Here is a 9,636-nt window from a genome sequence, read left to right on the forward strand (position 1 = left end):
CACCGCTGCTCAGGGCGGGCCGGGAGTCGGAAGTGCCTGCGGAAGTGCTCCGTCGGCCAAGCACTGCTCCAGCCCTCGGGAATCACCCGGGACCCTGCGTAGAAAATGGCCCAGCGGCCCTGCCGGTTTGGCCCCCCGGTTAGATCGTTGACCCGCGGACCAAAGAGTGGCGTCTTCGATCCCAGTCGAGGGCATGTACCTCCGGTGCGGTTCCGTCTCTGGCCCTGGACGGGTCGTGCGGGAGGCGACCAATCGATGTGTCTCTCTCACATCAATGTTTTTATCTCTGTGTCTGTTTGTCTCTTTCTCTCCCACTCTAAAACAAAACAAATAACGGCCCAACGGTTCTGTAGCTAAGCCGTTCTGAGCCCTCCCGGTGCCCCACGCCTCTTAGTTACGGCTTCAGTGCAGGGGGCGCCGTCAGTTAAATTGTAAAGCCATGAGCACGAATGATCATAAGTGCCTAGCTGACATTAATTGCAAAAAGAAATATATGTTACCCCTCCTCTTTTTTTAATGGGCAAAGAATTTGAACAGAAAATTTACAAAAGATAAATAGCCAATAAGCCTTTGAGGAGATGCTTCGCGTGATTATCAGGAAAAGACAAATCAGAACTCCCCCACAGCCACTTAAAAAACAACAACAACAACAAAAAACAGGCTCACTTTAAACATTGGCAAGGATGTAGAGTGTCTGGAATCCTCATTTATTGATAATTTTTGGCCACTTTGAAAAATAGTTTGGCGTTTCTTTAAAAATTTATATCTGCATATTTATAAATTTACACCTACAAGATGGTCCAGCCATTGCACTTCTAAGTATTTGCCCAAAAAATAATGGAAGCATATGTCCACCCAAGGACTTTGTTCATAATAGCCAAAAATGGGAAGGAATCCAAATGTGCAATAGATAAACAGATAAACTAACTGTGGTAAATATGTTACCAGCAAGACCTCGGTTCTTGTCTTCTTTTTTATCCTCACCTGAGGACATTTTTTCCATTTTTTGTTCAGATAGAGTGGGAGGGAGAGAGAGAAACATGGACGTGAAAGAGACACATCTAGTGGCTGCCACCCGCACGACCCAACCAGGGCCAGGGACAAACTGCAACCGGGGTACATGCCCTTAGCGGGAACCATACCCGGGTCTCTCTGGACCGCAGGCTCTAACCGCCGAGCCAAACCGGCCAGGGCAGTTCTTGTCTTAAAGGAAAAATTTCAATCAAAAGATAAAGTGGAAAAAAAAGAGATAAAGTGCAGCAAAGCAAGCAAGAACTTGTTGGCTGCAGCAAAAACACACTTAGGACAGTAAAACAAAGAAGGGCATAGAAGAAACAACAGGAGAGCCTGGCCTATTGGGGATCGAGCCCACAACCTGGGCATGTGCCCTGACCAGAAATCGAACCAGTGACCTCTTGGTCCATGGGTCAATGCTCAACCACTGAGCCACATTGGCTGGGCTTTTTATTTTTTTATTTTTATGCAACAATCTTTTTAACTGCACCTCTGACTGTCCTTTCCTAATTCATCTCCTACATGCCTTATTCCCCTGCTCTGGCCATACTGGCCTCCATGTTGTCCCCATGCTCACAGGTTTATTTCCACCCGTCACTTCTCAGCCCCAGTATCTCCCCACCTGACATCACATTGCACATTTATATGTTGTCTGATTCACCCTCTACAATCCTGTCCAGTAGAAATATAATGCAAGCAACAAATGTGAGTCCCACATGAAATTTTTAAATTCTTAGTGGTCATGTTAAAAAAATAAAAGACAAATAAATAGGTTTAATTCTTTCTTTCTTTCTTTTAACAATGCTTTAATTGATTTTTCCTTTCATATATATATATATATATTTTTTTTTTTTATCCTCACCCGAGGACATTTTTCCATTTTTTGTTCAGATAGAGTGGGAGGGAGGGAGAGAGAGAAACATCAATGTGAGAGAGACACATTGAGTGGTTGCCACCCACACAACCCAACCAGGGCTGGGGACAATCTGCAACCAAGGTACGTGCCCTTAGCGGGAACCGAACCCGGGTCTCTCTGGACCGCAGGCCGACGCTCTAACCGCTGAGCCAAACCAGCCAGGGCTTAATTCTTTTTTAAAAATCTTTATTGTTGAAAGTATTACAGATGCCCCATTTTTTTCCCCATTGACTCCCTCCTCCCTGCTCCCACCCCCTTCCTGTCTTCCACACACTATTATCTGGGTCCATTGGTTGTGCACATATTCATATAAGTTCTTCGGTTTATCTCTTCCCACCCCACCCCCCACTTCCCTCTGAGGTTTGTCAATCTGTTCCCTACTTCCATGTCTCTGGATCTATTTTGATCGTCAGCTTATTTTGTTCATTATATTCCATAAATAAATGAGATCATATGGTACTTGTCTTTCTCTGACTGGCTTATTTAGCTTAGCATAATACTTTCCAGTTCCCTCCATGTCATCTCAAAGGGTAAAAGGTTTAATTCTTTTTAATAAGATATTTTATTTAACCCCAAATATGATCATTTCAACATAAAATTAATTAGATATTTTAAATTATTTTTAACCAAATCTTTAACATCAGTAGTGTATTTTATTCTTACGGCACTTCTCAATTCAGAATAACTACATTTCAAGTGCTCAATAGTCATGTGCGCCTAGTGGCTACCATATTTGACAGCATGACTTTAAAATATAAATCCTGTAAAAGCAGGATTTGGTCTGTCTTATTGTGGCTAAATCCCCAGCACCTGGAACAGTTCCTGGCAGATAGTAGGTGTTTAGTGTTTGTTGAATTCGTGAATGAACAAAAGAGCTTTGCACTTACTGCACTATCCTATCCCTGCCAGGGACTGGTTCAGGTTCCAGCTCTTTGAGAACAAGTTTCCTAGCTGGCAACCTTCAGCATCGTCAGGACAGTAGCGCCACCTGCTGGGAAGCAGAGAGTTACCCACTCATAAGAATAGGCTCCAGGACTCAAAGACTGGTGGGACTGGCAAGGAGGAAGATGGGCTCTGGATGCCTGGAATAATATTCCTTATCTGACTCTTGGACCTTCAACTTGCCAAAGGTCTTTCCCAGACCTTATCTCCTGGTAGTACCAAGGCAATGACTGTATAAAAAATCCCATCAAGCCCTGGCCGGTTTGGCTCAGCGGTTAGAGTCAGCCTGTGGTCCAGAGAGACCCAGGTTTGATTCCCGCTAAGGGCAGGGACATCAGTTGCAGTTTGTCCGCGGCCCTGATTGGGTCGTGTGGGTGGCAGTCACTGGATGTGTACCTTTCACGTCGATGTTTCTCTCTCTCTTCCTCTCTCTCCCTTCCACTCTGTCTGAACAAAAAAATGGAAAAATGTTCTCGGGTGAGGATAAAAAAAAAAAAATCTCATCAATAATAAAAAACAAGTCCTGGCCAGTGTGGCTCAGTTGGTTGGATTGTCATCCCAGGCACTAGAAGGTCGAGGGTTAGATTCCTGGTCAGGGCACATACCTAGGTTGCAGGGTCAATCCCTGGTTGGGGCATGTACAGGAGGTAACTGGTTGATGTCTCTATCACATTGATGTTTCTCTCTCTCCCTTCTTCCCTCTAAAATCTTTTTTTTTTAATCCTCACCTGAGGACATTTTTCCATTTTTTATTCAGATAGAACGGGAAGGAGAGGAAGAGAGAGAAACGTTGGTGTGAGAGGGACAATTCGACTGGTTACCTCCTGCACAATCCTGACTAGGGCTGGGGCGAACCGCAGTGGAGGTACATGCCCTTAGCGGGAATCGAACCCGGGTCTCTGTGGACCGCAGGCTGAAGCTCTAACCATTGAGCAAAACTGGCCAGGGCTAAAATCATTTTTTTTTATTGATTTTTTTTTTCCAGCTAGAATAGGAGGGAGGAAAGGAAGAACAGAGAGAGAGAGAAAAACATCGACCGTGAGAGAGACACATCGAGTGGTTGCCACTCACACAGCCCAACCCGGCCGGGGACAAACTGCAACTGAGGTACATGCCCTTAGTGGGAACCAAACCTGTGACTCTCTGGTCCGCTGGCTGGTGCTCTAACTGCTGAGCCTAACCGGCCAGCGCTGATTATTATTATTATTATTATTATTTTTTTTTTTTTAAGAGAGAGAAGGGAGAGGGAAAGAGATAAAACCATTGATGAGAGAGAACATCAACTGGCCGCCTCCTGCATGCCCCCAACTGGTGATCAGGCCCACAACCTGGGCATGGGCCCTGAACGGGAATCAAACGGGCGACCTCTTGGTGCATGGGTTGACGCTCACCCACTGAGCCACACCAGCCAGTCACTAAAATCAATTTTAAAAAATCTAGCCCTGGCTGGTGTTGTTCAGTGGTTAGAGCATCGGCCTGTAGACCAATGAGTCTTGGGTTCAATTCCGGTCAAGGGCATGTACCTCCACTGTGGTTCCCCCCAGCCCTAGTCAGGATTGTGCAGGAGGCAACCAGTCGAATTGTCCCTTTCACATCAACGTTTCTCTCTCTTCCTCTCTTTCCCTCCCTCCCACTCTATCTGAAGATAAAGAGAAAAATATCCTCAGGTGAGGATTTAAAAAAAAGAAAAAAGAGCCCTGGCTGGTTTGGCTCAGCGGTTAGAGCATTGGCCCGCAGACCAGAGATTCCAGGGTTCGGTTCCCACTAGGGGTATGTACCTCAGTTGCAGTTTGTCCCTGGCCCTGGTTGGGGTCGTATGGGTGGCAACCACTCAATGTGTCTCTCAGGTGATGTTTCTCTCTCTCTCTCTCTCTCTCTTCCTCTTGCTCTATCTGCAGATAAATGCAAAAATGTCCTCGGGTGAGGATAAAAAAAAGAAAAAGAAAAAAATCTAAAACAAGGAGACCATGCCAGGCTCCCTTTCGCATGGTTACCATCTGGATTCTGGAAGAGTCTCTTTCAAGCCAGCCCTTTGCCCAGACCTTCTTAAATTCTATTGGGTCTAGGCCTCTGGAACCTAATGAAAGTCAATCTCCTCCAACTCTCTCTTTCTCCTTGCTTTCTCTCTCTCTTTCACACACACACACACACACACACACACACACACACACACGCTGCTCTTGCTAATATAGATAAACTTATACTGAGTGAATGGCACATTGGTCCAATGGCATAGTGGGTCTCCAATAGCAATCAGGTTTCTGATTCAGGTGGGGAAAGCTACTAACAATGTTGAATGAAAAAAGCAGGATAATAATAGTAACAATAATGATTAACCACTAACACCTGTTAAGCATTTTTTATGTGTCAGGTACTCACTGTTCTCTTTACATTGTATTCTTCACTCAACCCATTTCCCTTCCAGGTAGAAATCAGTCGCAATCATTCTCATATCACAGGTAAGAAAAGCTGAGTGAAAAGGTTCAATAACCTGCCCAAGACCATACAGCTGATGAGTGATCATACCGAGGTTCAACTCTGGCAGAAGGATATCACATTGTATATAGAATCTGGTCTCAACTTTATGAATTTTTTTTTTTTTTTTTTTTTTTTTTTATCCTCACCCGAGGACACTTTTCCATTTTTTGTTCAGGTAGAGTGGGAGGGAGAGAGAGGAACAGAGAGAGAGAGAGAAACATCGATGTGAAAGGAACACATCGAGTGGCTGCCACCCGCACGACCGACAAGGGCCGGGGACAAACTGCAACCGAGGTACGCGCCCTTAGCGGGAACCGAACCCGGGTCTCTCAGGACCGCAGGCCGACGCTCTAACCGCTGAGCCAAACCGGCCAGGGCTCAACTTTATGAATTTTTATATTTAACAAATATTTACTGAATATTTTTTTCACATGGGCATATAGCAGTGAACCAGTCCCTGCCCTCAAAGAATTTTCATTCTAGTGGAGGAGATAAGACAAATCAGTTTACATATTATGGCTAGTAGTGGTAAGCTCTGGAACAAAAGGTCGAGAAACACATCCAACATACCCTTTCAAGGATTCAGCCAGTTCACTTTGTTAAAGGCTTGAAGCTGCCCTTTCTTTTAGACTGTCCCCAGTAGGATAATTTGAAGTAATTCCAAGGAGGTGGCAGAACGGGTGGGCCCCATGAGTCAAGATGGCCAGGAGCTGTGGCCGAGACTCACAGCCAGTTGGGGCAGACTCAGACTAGAATTTCTCCAATCTTAACCACAGGGCAGGGGCTTCTAGCCTGGAGTGCCTGAAGCACTGTGGGACGTTCAGGGACCCTTGTAAGTTATAGGCAAGGTTCTGTGTGTAGGAGTGTTGATCTGGGGAGGTATCAATTAATTTTTTTGGATTATGGAGGTAGAAAGGCTGGAGACCCTGCCACAGGCAATGAAATCTGTGGTACCCCCTCCTCAGGTTTGGTTTCCAGACAGGCCCTACACTGCCTTCCTAAATATTGGCTGATAGTCCCACCTACCATCTCCCTGGTGCCTGCAACGGAATACTCAGCTGCCTTATCCAGGACACTGTGTGTCTAATGGAGGTGGGGAGGGTGGCAGGAAACAAGAATTTCTCCTTGGGGGCTGCTGGGCATAGCTGGGAGCTTGGAGCAGTTTCCTGCAGCTGCTGGGGACAGGAAGCCAAGGAATGCTTGTGCTTCCCTGGCTTTCCTGGGACCCACTTCTTGCCGCTGAAGTCACTGGGCTCCACCAGGCCCCACTCTGGGCCTCACTGTTGGTACATTTTATCCTATTATGAAAGGAATCTGGAACGAGATGACTCTAGTGTTGGGCAATGCAGGATCAGCAGCTGGCTATCTCCTCAGTTCCCTTACCTTCTTTTCTGAGCTCCCCCTGATTGGCCCCCACTCCAGACCATTCTGCTCGGAGCTAGCAAGTTCCAGCAAAGCCTAGGTTGTCTGATAAGATCCTGCTCAGGCAGTCACCTCTGCCCCATTCTAGTCTATCTGGCCAGGCCTGGGCAGGCTCCGCTACTGCTGAACCTCTCCTGGGAATTCACCAAGGCAGCAGGAAACAGCAGTTCTCCTCTCCAAAGACCTAGCTGCAGTGACCCCTCCTCCACATGACCTCAGCCCAGGCCAGCTGCCTGACTCCCACACACCTCCTTATTTCCTGTGTGAGCTTTCCCTACTGAAGAACTGAAACACATGCTTCTCAGTTGTCCTGGCTGTGACTTCTGTTTCTCTGCTTTTGGACTTACATGTCTGGGAACAGAATAGGTGCTCAGTAAAGGGCTTTGTGATTTGATTGGGCTACTTCCTGGCTCGCTACCCAGTTCCTTACCTGTTTACATTTAAGTACTGATGTGGACTTAGATTAAATGCCAGAACTACAGAAGACCCTATAATCAGATCAACCTGAGAATACCTCTGTCCAACCACTGGTCCCAGGCGTTTTTGCTGCTCTTTGAAAGAGGCTAGCTGATCTGGAGGCCTCTGCCTTTTCTTCTTCACTGAGATTAGCCTGCAGCCTCTTCCCTCCCTCTCTGCTCCTTATTTCCACAACTCAACAATGTCAAGACCCCAGGAAGGTAAAGCCAGGGTGCACAAGTGGAGAGGGAGACAGACATAGCCCTGTTTCTCCCAAGTCCAGAAGCCCCTCTCATGAGTCCCAAGCCTCTGTGTCCCAGGCTCCAGGGGCGGATGGGTCCTGGTAGTTGAAATGTTGATGCAATTTATTCACTCAGCAAGCATCAGTGGAGTTCTTTGCTCTGGGCCAGGTACAGTGAAGCTATGAAGATGAACACAGATCTACAGCTTAGTCACTACTGGCTGTGTGACCTCTGATAAGTGACTTAACCCTTGGGCTGCAGTTTCCTCATCTGTAACATGAGCCAATAACAGTAACTGCCACAGACAGTTATTGGGAGGCACACTGAAATTCTGTGTGTCCGGGGAGCAGGGTGCAGGACAGAACTCAATGATAGTAGCGGTTGTTATCAAGGGCAATCTCTGCCATCAAGGAACTTGAGGTCTCCTAGAGACAATGAGGAGTCTGACGCTTGGAAGGCTTGTGGGGGTTGTTCTTGAGTACGATAGACAGGACTTGAGTAGGTGGATGAAGAGGGGACCACACAGGTGATACTCTGCAGAAAGTTGAGGGGAAGTGATGAGACTGGTGGGTTTTGACCTGTTTTGGGCAGGTTCCTATTACCCAGGGTGGTATAGGGTGGGGCTTAAATTTATTCTGCAGGTGGCTGGAAGTCCCTGAAGGTATGTTGGCTTACTGGGATCAGGCTCCAAAGTGCCAATTGGATTCTCTAGGAGGTCTCTTCAGAAGGCTACATGTCTTGCCCTGGCCAGTTTGGCTCAGCGGTTAGAGCGTCGGCCTGCGGTCTGGAGAGACCTGGGTTCGGTTCCCGCTAAGGGCATGTGCTTCGGTTGCAGTTTGTCCCTGGCCCTGGTTGGTCGTGCGGGTGGCAGCCACTCGATGTGTCCCTTCACGTCGATGTTTCTCACTCTCTCTCCCTCCCATTCTATCTGTACAAAAAATGGAAAAATATCCTCAGGTGAGGATAAAAAAAAAAAAAAAAAAAGAAGGCTACATGTCTCTAGCACAGACTTAAGGTTCCAGAAGGCCTCATTTTCCTTTCAATTTTTTTTTTTAATTTTTATCCTCACCCGAGGACATTTTGCATTTATCATCAGATGAGCAAGAAAGAGAGAGGAGGGAAGAAAGAGAGAAACAATGACATGAGAGGGACACACCAACTGGTTGCCACCCACACAACCCCAATCGGGGCCAGGGACAAACTGCAACTGAGGTACGTGCCCTTAGCGGGAACTGAACCCGGGACTCTCTGGTCCACGGGCCAACACTCTAACCACTGAGCCAAACCGGCCAAGGCCTCATTTTATTTATTTATTTATTATTATTATTATTTTTAATCCTCACCCGAGGACATTTTTCCATTTTTTTGCACAGATAGAGTGAGAGGGAGAGAGAGGAAGAGAGAGAGAGAGAGAGAGAGAAACATCGACGTGAAAGGGACACATCGAGTGGCTGCCACCCGCACGACCAACCACGGCCGGGGACAACTGCAACCGAGGTACATGCCCTTAGCGGGAACCGAACCCGGGTCTCTCCGGACCGCAGGCCGATGCTCTAACCGCTAAGCCAAACCGGCCAGGGCCTCATTTTATTTTTTAAAAAATTAATTAGAGAGAAGAGAGAAAGAGAGGCATCGACTTGTTTTTCTACTTATTTATGCATTCATGGGCTGGTTCCTCCATGTACCCTGACCGGGGATCGAACCCACAACCTTGGCACATTAGGACAATGCTCCAACTAACTGAACTACCCAGCTAAGGCAAAGGCCTCATTTTCAATAAAATATTAATTCATTCCAGTTTTATTGGGTACCTTGTAAGTGCCAGGACCTTTCTCAGGTGCTAGAGGTTCTCAGGATGGAGGGAGGCAATAGACAGACACAGATCTTTCAGTCTGTCCTAGGGATCAACTTTAAATCTAACATTACGCCCTGGCCGGTTTGGCTCAGCGGTTGGAGCATTGGCCTGCGGACCAGAGAGTCCTGGGTTCGGTTCCCGCTAAGGGCACATACCAAAAAAAATCTAACATTGCCTTGGCTGGTTTGGCTCAGTGGTTGGAGCATTGGCCTGTGGACCAAAGGGTCGCAGGTTTGACTCCCAGTCAAGGGCAAGTACCTGGGTTGCAGGTTCCATATCTGGCCCCGGTTAGGGTCATGTGGGAGGCAGCC

Source organism: Molossus molossus, unplaced genomic scaffold (assembly GCF_014108415.1).
Source record: "Molossus molossus isolate mMolMol1 unplaced genomic scaffold, mMolMol1.p scaffold_m16_p_18, whole genome shotgun sequence".
Taxonomy (NCBI): domain Eukaryota; kingdom Metazoa; phylum Chordata; class Mammalia; order Chiroptera; family Molossidae; genus Molossus; species Molossus molossus.